Source organism: Coregonus lavaretus (genome assembly GCF_964263955.1).
Source record: "Coregonus lavaretus genome assembly, chromosome: 1".
Classification (NCBI taxonomy): Eukaryota; Metazoa; Chordata; class Actinopteri; order Salmoniformes; family Salmonidae; genus Coregonus; species Coregonus lavaretus.
The window spans coordinates 90,426,672-90,452,354 of NC_139988.1; the positions used below are offsets into that span (position 1 = coordinate 90,426,672).

At 32.9% G+C, this 25,683-nt stretch overlaps 1 pseudogene across 1 annotated transcript in view; it reads right to left on the reverse strand.

Annotated features, from left to right (window-relative positions):
• Positions 1-25,683, reverse strand: part of LOC311134383 (zinc finger MIZ domain-containing protein 1-like) — a 49,538-nt pseudogene that overhangs the window by 23,454 nt on the left and 401 nt on the right. Inside the window, exon 2 of the transcript XR_014615205.1 lies at positions 25,529-25,643. The product of XR_014615205.1 is annotated as a zinc finger MIZ domain-containing protein 1-like (transcript). The remainder of the gene's footprint in view (positions 1-25,528; positions 25,644-25,683) is intronic.

Below are 25,683 nucleotides of genomic sequence, written 5' to 3' on the forward strand. Positions count from 1 at the left end.
CTACTACTACTATCACTACTGTAGTCACTATTACTATTACTACTGTAGTCACTACTACTACTACTATTACTATTACTAATGTTGTCACTACTACTACTACTGTAGTCACTACTACTACTACTACTACTATTACTATAGTAGTCACTACCATCAATATTACTACTGTAGTTACTATTACTATTACTAATATTGTCACTACTACTACTATTACTACTGTAGTCACTACTACTACTACTACTACTACTACTACTATTACTATAGTAGTCACTACCATCAATATTACTACTGTAGTTACTATTACTATTACTAATGTTGTCACTACTACTACTATTACTACTGTAGTCACTACTACTACTACTACTACTACTACTACTATTACTACTGTAGTCACTACCATCAATATTACTACTGTAGTTACTATTACTATTACTAATGTTGTCACTACTACTACTATTACTACTGTAGTCACCACTACTACTATTACTACTGTAGTCACTACTACTACTATTACTACTGTAGTCACTACCATTACTATTACTACTGTAGTCACTATTACTATTACTACTGTAGTCACTACTACTACTACTATTACTAATGTAGTCACTACTACTACTATTACTAATATAGTCACTACTACTACTAACACTACTGTAGTCACTATTACTATTACTACTGTAGTCACTACTACTACTATTACTACTATTACTATTACTAATGTTGTCACTACTACTACTATTACTACTGTAGTCACTACTACTACTACTACTACTATTACTATAGTAGTCACTACCATCAATATTACTACTGTAGTTACTATTACTATTACTAATATTGTCACTACTACTACTATTACTACTGTAGTCACTACTACTACTACTACTACTACTACTATTACTATAGTAGTCACTACCATCAATATTACTACTGTAGTTACTATTACTATTACTAATGTTGTCACTACTACTACTATTACTACTGTAGTCACTACTACTACTACTAATACTACTATTACTATAGTAGTAACTACCATCAATATTACTACTGTAGTTACTATTACTATTACTAATGTTGTCACTACTACTACTACTGTAGTCACTACTACTACTACTACTACTACTACTACTACTACTATTACTATAGTAGTCACTACCATCAATATTACTACTGTAGTCACTATTACTACTGTAGTCACTACTACTACTACTACTACTACTATAGTAGTCACTACCATACATATTACTACTGTAAGTCACTACTACTATTACTACTGTAGTTACTACTACTACTATTACTACTGTAGTCACTACTACTACTATTACTACTATTACTATTACTAATGTTGTCACTACTACTACTATTACTACTGTAGTCACTACTACTACTACTACTACTATTACTATAGTAGTCACTACCATCAATATTACTACTGTAGTTACTATTACTATTACTAATATTGTCACTACTACTACTATTACTACTGTAGTCACTACTACTACTACTACTACTACTACTACTACTATTACTATAGTAGTCACTACCATCAATATTACTACTGTAGTTACTATTACTATTACTAATGTTGTCACTACTACTACTATTACTACTGTAGTCACTACTACTACTACTACTACTACTATTACTACTGTAGTCACTACCATCAATATTACTACTGTAGTTACTATTACTATTACTAATGTTGTCACTACTACTACTATTACTACTGTAGTCACTACTACTACTACTACTACTATTACTATAGTAGTCACTACCATCAATATTACTCCTGTAGTCACTACTACTACTATTACTACTGTAGTCACTACTACTAATATTACTAGTGTAGTCACTACCATCAATATTACTCCTGTAGTCACTACTACTACTATTACTACTGTAGTCACTACTACTAATATTACTAGTGTAGTCACCACCATCAATATTACTCCTGTAGTCACTACTACTACTACTACTGTAGTCACCACTACTACTATTACTACTGTAGTCACTACTACTACTATTACTACTGTAGTCACTACCATTACTATTACTACTGTAGTCACTATTACTATTACTACTGTAGTCACTACTACTACTACTATTACTAATGTAGTCACTACTACTACTATTACTAATGTAGTCACTACTACTACTATCACTACTGTAGTCACTATTACTACTGTAGTCACTACTACTACTACTACTACTATTACTATAGTAGTCACTACCATCAATATTACTACTGTAGTTACTATTACTATTACTAATGTTGTCACTACTACTACTATTACTACTGTAGTCACTACTACTACTACTAATACTACTATTACTATAGTAGTCACTACCATCAATATTACTACTGTAGTTACTATTACTATTACTAATGTTGTCACTACTACTACTACTGTAGTCACTACTACTACTACTACTACTACTACTACTACTACTACTACTACTACTATTACTATAGTAGTCACTACCATCAATATTACTACTGTAGTCACTATTACTACTGTAGTCACTACTACTACTACTACTACTACTATAGTAGTCACTACCATCAATATTACTACTGTAAGTCACTACTACTATTACTACTGTAGTTACTACTACTACTATTACTACTGTAGTCACTACTACTACTATTACTACTGTAGTCACTACTACTGCTACTACTATTGTAGTCACTACCATTACTATTACTACTGTAGTCACTACTACTACTATTACTATTGTAGTCACTACCATTACTATTACTACTGTAGTCACTACTACTACTATTACTACTGTAGTCACTACTACTACTACTACTACTATTACCACTGTAGTCACTACTACTACTACTACTACTACTACTGTAGTCACTACTATTACTATTACTACTGTAGTCACTACTACTACTATTACTACTGTAGTCACTACTACTACTATTACTACTGCAGTCACTACTACTACTATTACTACTGTAGTCACTACTACTACTATTACTACTGCAGTCACTACTACTACTATTACTACTGTAGTCACTACTACTACTACTATTACTACTGTAGTCACTACTACTACTATTACTACTGTAGTCACTACTACTACTACTACTACTACTACTATTACTACGGTAGTCACTACTACTACTATTACTACTGTAGTCACTACTACTACTATTACTACTGTAGTCACTACTACTACTATTACTACTGTAGTCACTACTACTACTACTACTACTACTACTACTATTACTACTGTAGTCACTACTACTACTACTATTACTACTGTAGTCACTACTACTACTATTACTACTGTAGTCACTACTACTACTATTACTACTGTAGTCACTACTACTACTATTACTAATGTAGTCACTACTACTACTATCACTACTGTAGTCACTATTACTACTGTAGTCACTACTACTACTACTACTACTATTACTATAGTAGTCACTACCATCAATATTACTACTGTAGTTACTATTACTATTACTAATGTTGTCACTACTACTACTATTACTACTGTAGTCACTACTACTACTACTACTACTATTACTATAGTAGTCACTACCATCAATATTACTACTGTAGTTACTATTACTATTACTAATGTTGTCACTACTACTACTACTGTAGTCACTACTACTACTACTACTACTACTACTACTACTACTACTACTATTACTATAGTAGTCACTACCATCAATATTACTACTGTAGTCACTATTACTACTGTAGTCACTACTACTACTACTACTACTACTACTATAGTAGTCACTACCATCAATATTACTACTGTAAGTCACTACTACTATTACTACTGTAGTTACTACTACTACTATTACTACTGTAGTCACTACTACTACTATTACTACTGTAGTCACTACTACTGCTACTACTATTGTAGTCACTACCATTACTATTACTACTGTAGTCACTACTACTACTATTACTACTGTAGTCACTACTACTACTACTACTACTATTACTACTGTAGTCACTACTACTACTACTACTACTGTAGTCACTACTATTACTATTACTACTGTAGTCACTACTACTACTATTACTACTGTAGTCACTACTACTACTATTACTACTGCAGTCGCTACTACTACTATTACTACTGTAGTCACTACTACTACTATTACTACTGCAGTCACTACTACTACTATTACTACTGTAGTCACTACTACTACTATTACTACTGTAGTCACTACTACTACTACTATTACTACTGTAGTCACTACTACTACTATTACTACTGTAGTCACTACTACTACTACTACTACTACTACTATTACTACGGTAGTCACTACTACTACTATTACTACTGTAGTCACTACTACTACTATTACTACTGTAGTCACTACTACTACTACTACTACTACTACTACTACTATTACTACTGTAGTCACTACTACTACTATCACTACTGTAGTCACTACTACTACTACTACTACTGTAGTCACTATTACTACTACTACTACTACTACTACTACTACTATTACTACGGTAGTCACTACTACTACTACTACTACTACTATTGTAGTCACTACTACTACTATTACTAATGTAGTCACTACTACTACTACTACTACTGTAGTCACTACTACTACTACTACTACTACTACTACTACTACTACTACTACTATTACTACTGTAGTCACTACTACTACTACTATTACTACTGTAGTCACTACTACTACTATCACTACTGTAGTCACTACTACTACTACTACTACTGTAGTCACTATTACTACTACTACTACTACTACTACTACTACTACTATTACTACGGTAGTCACTACTACTACTACTACTACTATTGTAGTCACTACTACTACTATTACTACTGTAGTCACTACTACTACTATTACTAATGTAGTCACTACTACTACTACTACTGTAGTCACTATTACTACTACTACTACTACTACTACTACTACTGTAGTCACTACTACTACTACTATTACTACTGTAGTCACTACTACTACTACTACTATTGTAGTCACTACTGCTACTATTACTACTGTAGTCACTACTACTACTACTATTACTAGTGTAGTCACTACCATCAATATTACTCCTGTAGTCACTACTACTACTATTACTACTGTAGTCACTACTGCTAATATTACTAGTGTAGTCACTACCATCAATATTACTCCTGTAGTCACTACTACTACTATTACTACTGTAGTCACCACTACTACTATTACTACTGTAGTCACTACTACTACTATTACTACTGTAGTCACTACCATTACTATTACTACTGTAGTCACTATTACTATTACTACTGTAGTCACTACTACTATTACTACTGTAGTCACTACTACTACTACTATTACTAATGTAGTCACTACTACTACTATTACTAATATAGTCACTACTACTACTATCACTACTGTAGTCACTATTACTATTACTACTGTAGTCACTACTACTACTATTACTACTATTACTATTACTAATGTTGTCACTACTACTACTATTACTACTGTAGTCACTACTACTACTACTACTACTACTACTACTATTACTACTGTAGTCACTACCATCAATATTACTACTGTAGTTACTATTACTATTACTAATGTTGTCACTACTACTACTATTACTACTGTAGTCACTACTACTACTACTACTACTATTACTATAGTAGTCACTACCATCAATATTACTCCTGTAGTCACTACTACTACTATTACTACTGTAGTCACTACTACTAATATTACTAGTGTAGTCACTACCATCAATATTACTCCTGTAGTCACTACTACTACTATTACTACTGTAGTCACTACTACTAATATTACTAGTGTAGTCACCACCATCAATATTACTCCTGTAGTCACTACTACTACTACTACTGTAGTCACCACTACTACTATTACTACTGTAGTCACTACTACTACTATTACTACTGTAGTCACTACCATTACTATTACTACTGTAGTCACTATTACTATTACTACTGTAGTCACTACTACTACTACTATTACTAATGTAGTCACTACTACTACTATTACTAATGTAGTCACTACTACTACTATCACTACTGTAGTCACTATTACTACTGTAGTCACTACTACTACTACTACTACTATTACTATAGTAGTCACTACCATCAATATTACTACTGTAGTTACTATTACTATTACTAATGTTGTCACTACTACTACTATTACTACTGTAGTCACTACTACTACTACTAATACTACTATTACTATAGTAGTCACTACCATCAATATTACTACTGTAGTTACTATTACTATTACTAATGTTGTCACTACTACTACTACTGTAGTCACTACTACTACTACTACTACTACTACTACTACTACTACTACTACTACTACTATTACTATAGTAGTCACTACCATCAATATTACTACTGTAGTCACTATTACTACTGTAGTCACTACTACTACTACTACTACTACTATAGTAGTCACTACCATCAATATTACTACTGTAAGTCACTACTACTATTACTACTGTAGTTACTACTACTACTATTACTACTGTAGTCACTACTACTACTATTACTACTGTAGTCACTACTACTGCTACTACTATTGTAGTCACTACCATTACTATTACTACTGTAGTCACTACTACTACTATTACTATTGTAGTCACTACCATTACTATTACTACTGTAGTCACTACTACTACTATTACTACTGTAGTCACTACTACTACTACTACTACTATTACCACTGTAGTCACTACTACTACTACTACTACTACTGTAGTCACTACTATTACTATTACTACTGTAGTCACTACTACTACTATTACTACTGTAGTCACTACTACTACTATTACTACTGCAGTCACTACTACTACTATTACTACTGTAGTCACTACTACTACTATTACTACTGCAGTCACTACTACTACTATTACTACTGTAGTCACTACTACTACTACTATTACTACTGTAGTCACTACTACTACTATTACTACTGTAGTCACTACTACTACTACTACTACTACTACTATTACTACGGTAGTCACTACTACTACTATTACTACTGTAGTCACTACTACTACTATTACTACTGTAGTCACTACTACTACTATTACTACTGTAGTCACTACTACTACTACTACTACTACTACTACTACTATTACTACTGTAGTCACTACTACTACTACTATTACTACTGTAGTCACTACTACTACTATTACTACTGTAGTCACTACTACCACTATTACTACTGTAGTCACTACTACTACTATTACTAATGTAGTCACTACTACTACTATCACTACTGTAGTCACTATTACTACTGTAGTCACTACTACTACTACTACTACTACTATTACTATAGTAGTCACTACCATCAATATTACTACTGTAGTTACTATTACTATTACTAATGTTGTCACTACTACTACTATTACTACTGTAGTCACTACTACTACTACTACTACTATTACTATAGTAGTCACTACCATCAATATTACTACTGTAGTTACTATTACTATTACTAATGTTGTCACTACTACTACTACTGTAGTCACTACTACTACTACTACTACTACTACTACTACTACTACTACTATTACTATAGTAGTCACTACCATCAATATTACTACTGTAGTCACTATTACTACTGTAGTCACTACTACTACTACTACTACTACTACTACTATAGTAGTCACTACCATCAATATTACTACTGTAAGTCACTACTACTATTACTACTGTAGTTACTACTACTACTATTACTACTGTAGTCACTACTACTACTATTACTACTGTAGTCACTACTACTGCTACTACTATTGTAGTCACTACCATTACTATTACTACTGTAGTCACTACTACTACTATTACTACTGTAGTCACTACTACTACTACTACTACTATTACTACTGTAGTCACTACTACTACTACTACTACTGTAGTCACTACTATTACTATTACTACTGTAGTCACTACTACTACTATTACTACTGTAGTCACTACTACTACTATTACTACTGCAGTCGCTACTACTACTATTACTACTGTAGTCACTACTACTACTATTACTACTGCAGTCACTACTACTACTATTACTACTGTAGTCACTACTACTACTATTACTACTGTAGTCACTACTACTACTACTATTACTACTGTAGTCACTACTACTACTATTACTACTGTAGTCACTACTACTACTACTACTACTATTACTACGGTAGTCACTACTACTACTATTACTACTGTAGTCACTACTACTACTATTACTACTGTAGTCACTACTACTACTACTACTACTACTACTACTACTACTATTACTACTGTAGTCACTACTACTACTATCACTACTGTAGTCACTACTACTACTACTACTACTGTAGTCACTATTACTACTACTACTACTACTACTACTACTACTACTATTACTACGGTAGTCACTACTACTACTACTACTACTACTATTGTAGTCACTACTACTACTATTACTAATGTAGTCACTACTACTAGTACTACTACTGTAGTCACTACTACTACTACTACTACTACTACTACTACTACTACTACTACTATTACTACTGTAGTCACTACTACTACTACTATTACTACTGTAGTCACTACTACTACTATCACTACTGTAGTCACTACTACTACTACTACTACTGTAGTCACTATTACTACTACTACTACTACTACTACTACTACTACTATTACTACGGTAGTCACTACTACTACTACTACTACTATTGTAGTCACTACTACTACTATTACTACTGTAGTCACTACTACTACTATTACTAATGTAGTCACTACTACTACTACTACTGTAGTCACTATTACTACTACTACTACTACTACTACTACTACTGTAGTCACTACTACTACTACTATTACTACTGTAGTCACTACTACTACTACTACTATTGTAGTCACTACTGCTACTATTACTACTGTAGTCACTACTACTACTACTATTACTAGTGTAGTCACTACCATCAATATTACTCCTGTAGTCACTACTACTACTATTACTACTGTAGTCACTACTGCTAATATTACTAGTGTAGTCACTACCATCAATATTACTCCTGTAGTCACTACTACTACTATTACTACTGTAGTCACCACTACTACTATTACTACTGTAGTCACTACTACTACTATTACTACTGTAGTCACTACCATTACTATTACTACTGTAGTCACTATTACTATTACTACTGTAGTCACTACTACTATTACTACTGTAGTCACTACTACTACTACTATTACTAATGTAGTCACTACTACTACTATTACTAATATAGTCACTACTACTACTATCACTACTGTAGTCACTATTACTATTACTACTGTAGTCACTACTACTACTATTACTACTATTACTATTACTAATGTTGTCACTACTACTACTATTACTACTGTAGTCACTACTACTACTACTACTACTATTACTATAGTAGTCACTACCATCAATATTACTACTGTAGTTACTATTACTATTACTAATGTTGTCACTACTACTACTATTACTACTGTAGTCACTACTACTACTACTACTATTACTATAGTAGTCACTACCATCAATATTACTCCTGTAGTCACTACTACTACTATTACTACTGTAGTCACTACTACTAATATTACTAGTGTAGTCACTACCATCAATATTACTCCTGTAGTCACTACTGCTACTATTACTACTGTAGTCACTACTACTAATATTACTAGTGTAGTCACTACCATTAATATTACTCCTGTAGTCACTACTACTACTATTACTACTGTAGTCACCACTACTACTATTACTACTGTAGTCACTACTACTACTATTACTACTGTAGTCACTACCATTACTATTACTACTGTAGTCACTATTACTATTACTACTGTAGTCACTACTACTACTACTATTACTAATGTAGTCACTACTACTACTATTACTAATATAGTCACTACTACTACTATCACTACTGTAGTCACTATTACTATTACTACTGTAGTCACTACTACTACTACTATTACTATTACTAATGCTGTCACTACTACTACTACTGTAGTCACTACTACTACTACTACTACTATTACTATAGTAGTCACTACCATCAATATTACTACTGTAGTTACTATTACTATTACTAATATTGTCACTACTACTACTATTACTACTGTAGTCACTACTACTACTACTACTACTACTACTACTATTACTATAGTAGTCACTACCATCAATATTACTACTGTAGTTACTATTACTATTACTAATGTTGTCACTACTACTACTATTACTACTGTAGTCACTACTACTACTACTACTACTACTACTACTATTACTACTGTAGTCACTACCATCAATATTACTACTGTAGTTACTATTACTATTACTAATGTTGTCACTACTACTACTATTACTACTGTAGTCACCACTACTACTATTACTACTGTAGTCACTACTACTACTATTACTACTGTAGTCACTACCATTACTATTACTACTGTAGTCACTATTACTATTACTACTGTAGTCACTACTACTACTACTATTACTAATGTAGTCACTACTACTACTATTACTAATATAGTCACTACTACTACTAACACTACTGTAGTCACTATTACTATTACTACTGTAGTCACTACTACTACTATTACTACTATTACTATTACTAATGTTGTCACTACTACTACTATTACTACTGTAGTCACTACTACTACTACTACTACTATTACTATAGTAGTCACTACCATCAATATTACTACTGTAGTTACTATTACTATTACTAATATTGTCACTACTACTACTATTACTACTGTAGTCACTACTACTACTACTACTACTACTACTATTACTATAGTAGTCACTACCATCAATATTACTACTGTAGTTACTATTACTATTACTAATGTTGTCACTACTACTACTATTACTACTGTAGTCACTACTACTACTACTAATACTACTATTACTATAGTAGTAACTACCATCAATATTACTACTGTAGTTACTATTACTATTACTAATGTTGTCACTACTACTACTACTGTAGTCACTACTACTACTACTACTACTACTACTACTACTACTATTACTATAGTAGTCACTACCATCAATATTACTACTGTAGTCACTATTACTACTGTAGTCACTACTACTACTACTACTACTACTATAGTAGTCACTACCATACATATTACTACTGTAAGTCACTACTACTATTACTACTGTAGTTACTACTACTACTACTATTACTACTGTAGTCACTACTACTACTATTACTACTATTACTATTACTAATGTTGTCACTACTACTACTATTACTACTGTAGTCACTACTACTACTACTACTACTATTACTATAGTAGTCACTACCATCAATATTACTACTGTAGTTACTATTACTATTACTAATATTGTCACTACTACTACTATTACTACTGTAGTCACTACTACTACTACTACTACTACTACTACTACTATTACTATAGTAGTCACTACCATCAATATTACTACTGTAGTTACTATTACTATTACTAATGTTGTCACTACTACTACTATTACTACTGTAGTCACTACTACTACTACTACTACTACTATTACTACTGTAGTCACTACCATCAATATTACTACTGTAGTTACTATTACTATTACTAATGTTGTCACTACTACTACTATTACTACTGTAGTCACTACTACTACTACTACTACTATTACTATAGTAGTCACTACCATCAATATTACTCCTGTAGTCACTACTACTACTATTACTACTGTAGTCACTACTACTAATATTACTAGTGTAGTCACTACCATCAATATTACTCCTGTAGTCACTACTACTACTATTACTACTGTAGTCACTACTACTAATATTACTAGTGTAGTCACCACCATCAATATTACTCCTGTAGTCACTACTACTACTACTACTGTAGTCACCACTACTACTATTACTACTGTAGTCACTACTACTACTATTACTACTGTAGTCACTACCATTACTATTACTACTGTAGTCACTATTACTATTACTACTGTAGTCACTACTACTACTACTATTACTAATGTAGTCACTACTACTACTATTACTAATGTAGTCACTACTACTACTATCACTACTGTAGTCACTATTACTACTGTAGTCACTACTACTACTACTACTACTATTACTATAGTAGTCACTACCATCAATATTACTACTGTAGTTACTATTACTATTACTAATGTTGTCACTACTACTACTATTACTACTGTAGTCACTACTACTACTACTAATACTACTATTACTATAGTAGTCACTACCATCAATATTACTACTGTAGTTACTATTACTATTACTAATGTTGTCACTACTACTACTACTGTAGTCACTACTACTACTACTACTACTACTACTACTACTACTACTACTACTACTATTACTATAGTAGTCACTACCATCAATATTACTACTGTAGTCACTATTACTACTGTAGTCACTACTACTACTACTACTACTACTATAGTAGTCACTACCATCAATATTACTACTGTAAGTCACTACTACTATTACTACTGTAGTTACTACTACTACTATTACTACTGTAGTCACTACTACTACTATTACTACTGTAGTCACTACTACTGCTACTACTATTGTAGTCACTACCATTACTATTACTACTGTAGTCACTACTACTACTATTACTATTGTAGTCACTACCATTACTATTACTACTGTAGTCACTACTACTACTATTACTACTGTAGTCACTACTACTACTACTACTACTATTACCACTGTAGTCACTACTACTACTACTACTACTACTGTAGTCACTACTATTACTATTACTACTGTAGTCACTACTACTACTATTACTACTGTAGTCACTACTACTACTATTACTACTGCAGTCACTACTACTACTATTACTACTGTAGTCACTACTACTACTATTACTACTGCAGTCACTACTACTACTATTACTACTGTAGTCACTACTACTACTACTATTACTACTGTAGTCACTACTACTACTATTACTACTGTAGTCACTACTACTACTACTACTACTACTACTATTACTACGGTAGTCACTACTACTACTATTACTACTGTAGTCACTACTACTACTATTACTACTGTAGTCACTACTACTACTATTACTACTGTAGTCACTACTACTACTACTACTACTACTACTACTATTACTACTGTAGTCACTACTACTACTACTATTACTACTGTAGTCACTACTACTACTATTACTACTGTAGTCACTACTACTACTATTACTACTGTAGTCACTACTACTACTATTACTAATGTAGTCACTACTACTACTATCACTACTGTAGTCACTATTACTACTGTAGTCACTACTACTACTACTACTACTATTACTATAGTAGTCACTACCATCAATATTACTACTGTAGTTACTATTACTATTACTAATGTTGTCACTACTACTACTATTACTACTGTAGTCACTACTACTACTACTACTACTATTACTATAGTAGTCACTACCATCAATATTACTACTGTAGTTACTATTACTATTACTAATGTTGTCACTACTACTACTACTGTAGTCACTACTACTACTACTACTACTACTACTACTACTACTACTACTATTACTATAGTAGTCACTACCATCAATATTACTACTGTAGTCACTATTACTACTGTAGTCACTACTACTACTACTACTACTACTACTATAGTAGTCACTACCATCAATATTACTACTGTAAGTCACTACTACTATTACTACTGTAGTTACTACTACTACTATTACTACTGTAGTCACTACTACTACTATTACTACTGTAGTCACTACTACTGCTACTACTATTGTAGTCACTACCATTACTATTACTACTGTAGTCACTACTACTACTATTACTACTGTAGTCACTACTACTACTACTACTACTATTACTACTGTAGTCACTACTACTACTACTACTACTGTAGTCACTACTATTACTATTACTACTGTAGTCACTACTACTACTATTACTACTGTAGTCACTACTACTACTATTACTACTGCAGTCGCTACTACTACTATTACTACTGTAGTCACTACTACTACTATTACTACTGCAGTCACTACTACTACTATTACTACTGTAGTCACTACTACTACTATTACTACTGTAGTCACTACTACTACTACTATTACTACTGTAGTCACTACTACTACTATTACTACTGTAGTCACTACTACTACTACTACTACTACTATTACTACGGTAGTCACTACTACTACTATTACTACTGTAGTCACTACTACTACTATTACTACTGTAGTCACTACTACTACTACTACTACTACTACTACTACTATTACTACTGTAGTCACTACTACTACTATCACTACTGTAGTCACTACTACTACTACTACTACTGTAGTCACTATTACTACTACTACTACTACTACTACTACTACTATTACTACGGTAGTCACTACTACTACTACTACTACTACTATTGTAGTCACTACTACTACTATTACTAATGTAGTCACTACTACTACTACTACTACTGTAGTCACTACTACTACTACTACTACTACTACTACTACTACTACTACTACTATTACTACTGTAGTCACTACTACTACTACTATTACTACTGTAGTCACTACTACTACTATCACTACTGTAGTCACTACTACTACTACTACTACTGTAGTCACTATTACTACTACTACTACTACTACTACTACTACTACTATTACTACGGTAGTCACTACTACTACTACTACTACTATTGTAGTCACTACTACTACTATTACTACTGTAGTCACTACTACTACTATTACTAATGTAGTCACTACTACTACTACTACTGTAGTCACTATTACTACTACTACTACTACTACTACTACTACTGTAGTCACTACTACTACTACTATTACTACTGTAGTCACTACTACTACTACTACTATTGTAGTCACTACTGCTACTATTACTACTGTAGTCACTACTACTACTACTATTACTAGTGTAGTCACTACCATCAATATTACTCCTGTAGTCACTACTACTACTATTACTACTGTAGTCACTACTGCTAATATTACTAGTGTAGTCACTACCATCAATATTACTCCTGTAGTCACTACTACTACTATTACTACTGTAGTCACCACTACTACTATTACTACTGTAGTCACTACTACTACTATTACTACTGTAGTCACTACCATTACTATTACTACTGTAGTCACTATTACTATTACTACTGTAGTCACTACTACTATTACTACTGTAGTCACTACTACTACTACTATTACTAATGTAGTCACTACTACTACTATTACTAATATAGTCACTACTACTACTATCACTACTGTAGTCACTATTACTATTACTACTGTAGTCACTACTACTACTATTACTACTATTACTATTACTAATGTTGTCACTACTACTACTATTACTACTGTAGTCACTACTACTACTACTACTACTACTACTACTATTACTACTGTAGTCACTACCATCAATATTACTACTGTAGTTACTATTACTATTACTAATGTTGTCACTACTACTACTATTACTACTGTAGTCACTACTACTACTACTACTACTATTACTATAGTAGTCACTACCATCAATATTACTCCTGTAGTCACTACTACTACTATTACTACTGTAGTCACTACTACTAATATTACTAGTGTAGTCACTACCATCAATATTACTCCTGTAGTCACTACTACTACTATTACTACTGTAGTCACTACTACTAATATTACTAGTGTAGTCACCACCATCAATATTACTCCTGTAGTCACTACTACTACTACTACTGTAGTCACCACTACTACTATTACTACTGTAGTCACTACTACTACTATTACTACTGTAGTCACTACCATTACTATTACTACTGTAGTCACTATTACTATTACTACTGTAGTCACTACTACTACTACTATTACTAATGTAGTCACTACTACTACTATTACTAATGTAGTCACTACTACTACTATCACTACTGTAGTCACTATTACTACTGTAGTCACTACTACTACTACTACTACTATTACTATAGTAGTCACTACCATCAATATTACTACTGTAGTTACTATTACTATTACTAATGTTGTCACTACTACTACTATTACTACTGTAGTCACTACTACTACTACTAATACTACTATTACTATAGTAGTCACTACCATCAATATTACTACTGTAGTTACTATTACTATTACTAATGTTGTCACTACTACTACTACTGTAGTCACTACTACTACTACTACTACTACTACTACTACTACTACTACTACTACTACTACTATTACTATAGTAGTCACTACCATCAATATTACTACTGTAGTCACTATTACTACTGTAGTCACTACTACTACTACTACTACTACTATAGTAGTCACTACCATCAATATTACTACTGTAAGTCACTACTACTATTACTACTGTAGTTACTACTACTACTATTACTACTGTAGTCACTACTACTACTATTACTACTGTAGTCACTACTACTGCTACTACTATTGTAGTCACTACCATTACTATTACTACTGTAGTCACTACTACTACTATTACTATTGTAGTCACTACCATTACTATTACTACTGTAGTCACTACTACTACTATTACTACTGTAGTCACTACTACTACTACTACTACTATTACCACTGTAGTCACTACTACTACTACTACTACTACTGTAGTCACTACTATTACTATTACTACTGTAGTCACTACTACTACTATTACTACTGTAGTCACTACTACTACTATTACTACTGCAGTCACTACTACTACTATTACTACTGTAGTCACTACTACTACTATTACTACTGCAGTCACTACTACTACTATTACTACTGTAGTCACTACTACTACTACTATTACTACTGTAGTCACTACTACTACTATTACTACTGTAGTCACTACTACTACTACTACTACTACTACTATTACTACGGTAGTCACTACTACTACTATTACTACTGTAGTCACTACTACTACTATTACTACTGTAGTCACTACTACTACTATTACTACTGTAGTCACTACTACTACTACTACTACTACTACTACTATTACTACTGTAGTCACTACTACTACTACTATTACTACTGTAGTCACTACTACTACTATTACTACTGTAGTCACTACTACTACTATTACTACTGTAGTCACTACTACTACTATTACTAATGTAGTCACTACTACTACTATCACTACTGTAGTCACTATTACTACTGTAGTCACTACTACTACTACTACTACTATTACTATAGTAGTCACTACCATCAATATTACTACTGTAGTTACTATTACTATTACTAATGTTGTCACTACTACTACTATTACTACTGTAGTCACTACTACTACTACTACTACTATTACTATAGTAGTCACTACCATCAATATTACTACTGTAGTTACTATTACTAATGTTGTCACTACTACTACTACTGTAGTCACTACTACTACTACTACTACTACTACTACTACTACTACTACTATTACTATAGTAGTCACTACCATCAATATTACTACTGTAGTCACTATTACTACTGTAGTCACTACTACTACTACTACTACTACTACTACTATAGTAGTCACTACCATCAATATTACTACTGTAAGTCACTACTACTATTACTACTGTAGTTACTACTACTACTATTACTACTGTAGTCACTACTACTACTATTACTACTGTAGTCACTACTACTGCTACTACTATTGTAGTCACTACCATTACTATTACTACTGTAGTCACTACTACTACTATTACTACTGTAGTCACTACTACTACTACTACTACTATTACTACTGTAGTCACTACTACTACTACTACTACTGTAGTCACTACTATTACTATTACTACTGTAGTCACTACTACTACTATTACTACTGTAGTCACTACTACTACTATTACTACTGCAGTCGCTACTACTACTATTACTACTGTAGTCACTACTACTACTATTACTACTGCAGTCACTACTACTACTATTACTACTGTAGTCACTACTACTACTATTACTACTGTAGTCACTACTACTACTACTATTACTACTGTAGTCACTACTACTACTATTACTACTGTAGTCACTACTACTACTACTACTACTACTATTACTACGGTAGTCACTACTACTACTATTACTACTGTAGTCACTACTACTACTATTACTACTGTAGTCACTACTACTACTACTACTACTACTACTACTACTACTATTACTACTGTAGTCACTACTACTACTATCACTACTGTAGTCACTACTACTACTACTACTACTGTAGTCACTATTACTACTACTACTACTACTACTACTACTACTATTACTACGGTAGTCACTACTACTACTACTACTACTACTATTGTAGTCACTACTACTACTATTACTAATGTAGTCACTACTACTACTACTACTACTGTAGTCACTACTACTACTACTACTACTACTACTACTACTACTACTACTACTATTACTACTGTAGTCACTACTACTACTACTATTACTACTGTAGTCACTACTACTACTATCACTACTGTAGTCACTACTACTACTACTACTACTGTAGTCACTATTACTACTACTACTACTACTACTACTACTACTACTATTACTACGGTAGTCACTACTACTACTACTACTACTATTGTAGTCACTACTACTACTATTACTATTGTAGTCACTACTACTACTATTACTACTGTAGTCACTACTACTACTATTACTAATGTAGTCACTACTACTACTACTACTGTAGTCACTATTACTACTACTACTACTACTACTACTACTACTGTAGTCACTACTACTACTACTATTACTACTGTAGTCACTACTACTACTACTACTATTGTAGTCACTACTGCTACTATTACTACTGTAGTCACTACTACTACTACTATTACTAGTGTAGTCACTACCATCAATATTACTCCTGTAGTCACTACTGCTAATATTACTAGTGTAGTCACTACCATCAATATTACTCCTGTAGTCACTACTACTACTATTACTACTGTAGTCACCACTACTACTATTACTACTGTAGTCACTACTACTACTATTACTACTGTAGTCACTACCATTACTATTACTACTGTAGTCACTATTACTATTACTACTGTAGTCACTACTACTATTACTACTGTAGTCACTACTACTACTACTATTACTAATGTAGTCACTACTACTACTATTACTAATATAGTCACTACTACTACTATCACTACTGTAGTCACTATTACTATTACTACTGTAGTCACTACTACTACTATTACTACTATTACTATTACTAATGTTGTCACTACTACTACTATTACTACTGTAGTCACTACTACTACTACTACTACTATTACTATAGTAGTCACTACCATCAATATTACTACTGTAGTTACTATTACTATTACTAATGTTGTCACTACTACTACTATTACTACTGTAGTCACTACTACTACTACTACTATTACTATAGTAGTCACTACCATCAATATTACTCCTGTAGTCACTACTACTACTATTACTACTGTAGTCACTACTACTAATATTACTAGTGTAGTCACTACCATCAATATTACTCCTGTAGTCACTACTGCTACTATTACTACTGTAGTCACTACTACTAATATTACTAGTGTAGTCACTACCATTAATATTACTCCTGTAGTCACTACTACTACTATTACTACTGTAGTCACCACTACTACTATTACTACTGTAGTCACTACTACTACTATTACTACTGTAGTCACTACCATTACTATTACTACTGTAGTCACTATTACTATTACTACTGTAGTCACTACTACTACTACTATTACTAATGTAGTCACTACTACTACTATTACTAATATAGTCACTACTACTACTATCACTACTGTAGTCACTATTACTATTACTACTGTAGTCACTACTACTACTACTATTACTATTACTAATGTTGTCACTACTACTACTACTGTAGTCACTACTACTACTACTACTACTATTACTATAGTAGTCACTACCATCAATATTACTACTGTAGTTACTATTACTATTACTAATATTGTCACTACTACTACTATTACTACTGTAGTCACTACTACTACTACTACTACTACTACTACTACTATTACTATAGTAGTCACTACCATCAATATTACTACTGTAGTTACTATTACTATTACTAATGTTGTCACTACTACTACTATTACTACTGTAGTCACTACTACTACTACTACTACTACTACTACTATTACTACTGTAGTCACTACCATCAATATTACTACTGTAGTTACTATTACTATTACTAATGTTGTCACTACTACTACTATTACTACTGTAGTCACCACTACTACTATTACTACTGTAGTCACTACTACTACTATTACTACTGTAGTCACTACCATTACTATTACTACTGTAGTCACTATTACTATTACTACTGTAGTCACTACTACTACTACTATTACTAATGTAGTCACTACTACTACTATTACTAATATAGTCACTACTACTACTAACACTACTGTAGTCACTATTACTATTACTACTGTAGTCACTACTACTACTATTACTACTATTACTATTACTAATGTTGTCACTACTACTACTATTACTACTGTAGTCACTACTACTACTACTACTACTATTACTATAGTAGTCACTACCATCAATATTACTACTGTAGTTACTATTACTATTACTAATATTGTCACTACTACTACTATTACTACTGTAGTCACTACTACTACTACTACTACTACTACTATTACTATAGTAGTCACTACCATCAATATTACTACTGTAGTTACTATTACTATTACTAATGTTGTCACTACTACTACTATTACTACTGTAGTCACTACTACTACTACTAATACTACTATTACTATAGTAGTAACTACCATCAATATTACTACTGTAGTTACTATTACTATTACTAATGTTGTCACTACTACTACTACTGTAGTCACTACTACTACTACTACTACTACTACTACTACTACTACTATTACTATAGTAGTCACTACCATCAATATTACTACTGTAGTCACTATTACTACTGTAGTCACTACTACTACTACTACTACTACTATAGTAGTCACTACCATACATATTACTACTGTAAGTCACTACTACTATTACTACTGTAGTTACTACTACTACTATTACTACTGTAGTCACTACTACTACTATTACTACTATTACTATTACTAATGTTGTCACTACTACTACTATTACTACTGTAGTCACTACTACTACTACTACTACTATTACTATAGTAGTCACTACCATCAATATTACTACTGTAGTTACTATTACTATTACTAATATTGTCACTACTACTACTATTACTACTGTAGTCACTACTACTACTACTACTACTACTACTACTACTATTACTATAGTAGTCACTACCATCAATATTACTACTGTAGTTACTATTACTATTACTAATGTTGTCACTACTACTACTATTACTACTGTAGTCACTACTACTACTACTACTACTACTACTACTATTACTACTGTAGTCACTACCATCAATATTACTACTGTAGTTACTATTACTATTACTAATGTTGTCACTACTACTACTATTACTACTGTAGTCACTACTACTACTACTACTACTATTACTATAGTAGTCACTACCATCAATATTACTCCTGTAGTCACTACTACTACTATTACTACTGTAGTCACTACTACTAATATTACTAGTGTAGTCACTACCATCAATATTACTCCTGTAGTCACTACTACTACTACTGTAGTCACTACTACTAATATTACTAGTGTAGTCACCACCATCAATATTACTCCTGTAGTCACTACTACTACTACTACTGTAGTCACCACTACTACTATTACTACTGTAGTCACTACTACTACTATTACTACTGTAGTCACTACCATTACTATTACTACTGTAGTCACTATTACTATTACTACTGTAGTCACTACTACTACTACTATTACTAATGTAGTCACTACTACTACTATTACTAATGTAGTCACTACTACTACTATCACTACTGTAGTCACTATTACTACTGTAGTCACTACTACTACTACTACTACTATTACTATAGTAGTCACTACCATCAATATTACTACTGTAGTTACTATTACTATTACTAATGTTGTCACTACTACTACTATTACTACTGTAGTCACTACTACTACTACTAATACTACTATTACTATAGTAGTCACTACCATCAATATTACTACTGTAGTTACTATTACTATTACTAATGTTGTCACTACTACTACTACTGTAGTCACTACTACTACTACTACTACTACTACTACTACTACTATTACTATAGTAGTCACTACCATCAATATTACTACTGTAGTCACTATTACTACTGTAGTCACTACTACTACTACTACTACTACTATAGTAGTCACTACCATCAATATTACTACTGTAAGTCACTACTACTATTACTACTGTAGTTACTACTACTACTATTACTACTGTAGTCACTACTACTACTATTACTACTGTAGTCACTACTACTGCTACTACTATTGTAGTCACTACCATTACTATTACTACTGTAGTCACTACTACTACTATTACTATTGTAGTCACTACCATTACTATTACTACTGTAGTCACTACTACTACTATTACTACTGTAGTCACTACTACTACTACTACTACTATTACCACTGTAGTCACTACTACTACTACTACTACTACTGTAGTCACTACTATTACTATTACTACTGTAGTCACTACTACTACTATTACTACTGTAGTCACTACTACTACTATTACTACTGCAGTCACTACTACTACTATTACTACTGTAGTCACTACTACTACTATTACTACTGCAGTCACTACTACTACTATTACTACTGTAGTCACTACTACTACTACTATTACTACTGTAGTCACTACTACTACTATTACTACTGTAGTCACTACTACTACTACTACTACTACTACTATTACTACGGTAGTCACTACTACTACTATTACTACTGTAGTCACTACTACTACTATTACTACTGTAGTCACTACTACTACTATTACTACTGTAGTCACTACTACTACTACTACTACTACTATTACTACTGTAGTCACTACTACTACTACTATTACTACTGTAGTCACTACTACTACTATTACTACTGTAGTCACTACTACTACTATTACTACTGTAGTCACTACTACTACTATTACTAATGTAGTCACTACTACTACTATCACTACTGTAGTCACTATTACTACTGTAGTCACTACTACTACTACTACTACTATTACTATAGTAGTCACTACCATCAATATTACTACTGTAGTTACTATTACTATTACTAATGTTGTCACTACTACTACTATTACTACTGTAGTCACTACTACTACTACTACTACTATTACTATAGTAGTCACTACCATCAATATTACTACTGTAGTTACTATTACTATTACTAATGTTGTCACTACTACTACTACTGTAGTCACTACTACTACTACTACTACTACTACTACTACTACTATTACTATAGTAGTCACTACCATCAATATTACTACTGTAGTCACTATTACTACTGTAGTCACTACTACTACTACTACTACTACTACTATAGTAGTCACTACCATCAATATTACTACTGTAAGTCACTACTACTATTACTACTGTAGTTACTACTACTACTATTACTACTGTAGTCACTACTACTACTATTACTACTGTAGTCACTACTACTGCTACTACTATTGTAGTCACTACCATTACTATTACTACTGTAGTCACTACTACTACTATTACTACTGTAGTCACTACTACTACTACTACTACTATTACTACTGTAGTCACTACTACTACTACTACTACTGTAGTCACTACTATTACTATTACTACTGTAGTCACTACTACTACTATTACTACTGTAGTCACTACTACTACTATTACTACTGCAGTCGCTACTACTACTATTACTACTGTAGTCACTACTACTACTATTACTACTGCAGTCACTACTACTACTATTACTACTGTAGTCACTACTACTACTATTACTACTGTAGTCACTACTACTACTACTATTACTACTGTAGTCACTACTACTACTATTACTACTGTAGTCACTACTACTACTACTACTACTACTATTACTACGGTAGTCACTACTACTACTATTACTACTGTAGTCACTACTACTACTATTACTACTGTAGTCACTACTACTACTACTACTACTACTACTACTACTATTACTACTGTAGTCACTACTACTACTACTATTACTACTGTAGTCACTACTACTACTATTACTACTGTAGTCACTACTACTACTATTACTACTGTAGTCACTACTACTACTATTACTACTGTAGTCACTACTACTACTATTACTACTGTAGTCACTACCATTACTATTACTACTGTAGTCACTACTACTACTGTAGTCACTACTACTACTATTACTACTGTAGTCACTACTACTACTACTACTACTACTATTACTACGGTAGTCACTACTACTACTATTACTACTGTAGTCACTACTACTACTATTACTACTGTAGTCACTACTACTAATATTACTAGTGTAGTCACTACTACTACTATTACTACTGTAGTCAATATTACTACTACTACTACTACTACTACTACTATTACTACTGTAGTCACTACTACTACTACTATTACTACTGTAGTCACTACTACTACTATTACTACTGTAGTCACTACTACTACTATTACTACTGTAGTCACTACTACTACTATTACTACTGTAGTCACTACTACTACTATTACTACTGTAGTCACTACCATTACTATTACTACTGTAGTCACTACTACTACTGTAGTCACTACTACTACTATTACTACTGTAGTCACTACTACTACTACTACTACTATTACTACGGTAGTCACTACTACTACTATTACTACTGTAGTCACTACTACTACTATAGTCACTACTACTAATATTACTACTGTAGTCACTACCATTACTATTACTACTGTAGTCACTACTACTACTACTACTATTGTAGTCACTACTACTACTATTTCTACTGTAGTCACTACTACTACTACTACTACTACTACTACTACTACTATTACTACGGTAGTCACTACTACTACTATTACTATTGTAGTCACTACTACTACTATTACTACTGTAGTCACTACTACTACTACTACTACTATTACTACTGTAGTCACTACTACTATTATTACTATTACTACTGTAGTCACTACAATGTAGAGGTATCCTCCTCCTCTATTGGAATTGTTTCAGAGCATGCTGGGTAATCTCACCTGATTCAGCAAGGTGTTGGTGACACCCCAGAGCATACTGGGTAATCTTACCTGATTCTCACCTGACTCTGCAAGGTGTCGGTGAAACCCCAGAGCATGCTGGGTAATCTCACCTGATTCTGCAAGGTGTTGGTGACACCCCAGAGTATGCTGGGTAATCTCACCTGACTCTGCGAGGTGTTGGTGACACCCCAGAGCATTCTGGGTAATCTCACCTGGCTCTGTGAGGTGTTGGTGACACCCCAGAGCATTCTGGGTAATCTCACCTGGCTCTGCGAGGTGTTGGTGACACCCCAGACGGTCGTTACCACGGAGAGAGAACCTGGCGGCTGGTTGGTGTTCTGTTGCCATGGTACCGAGTCATAGGGAAAAGACCCATCACTGCAGACACACACAGAGACAGACGGAGAGAGAGAGACAG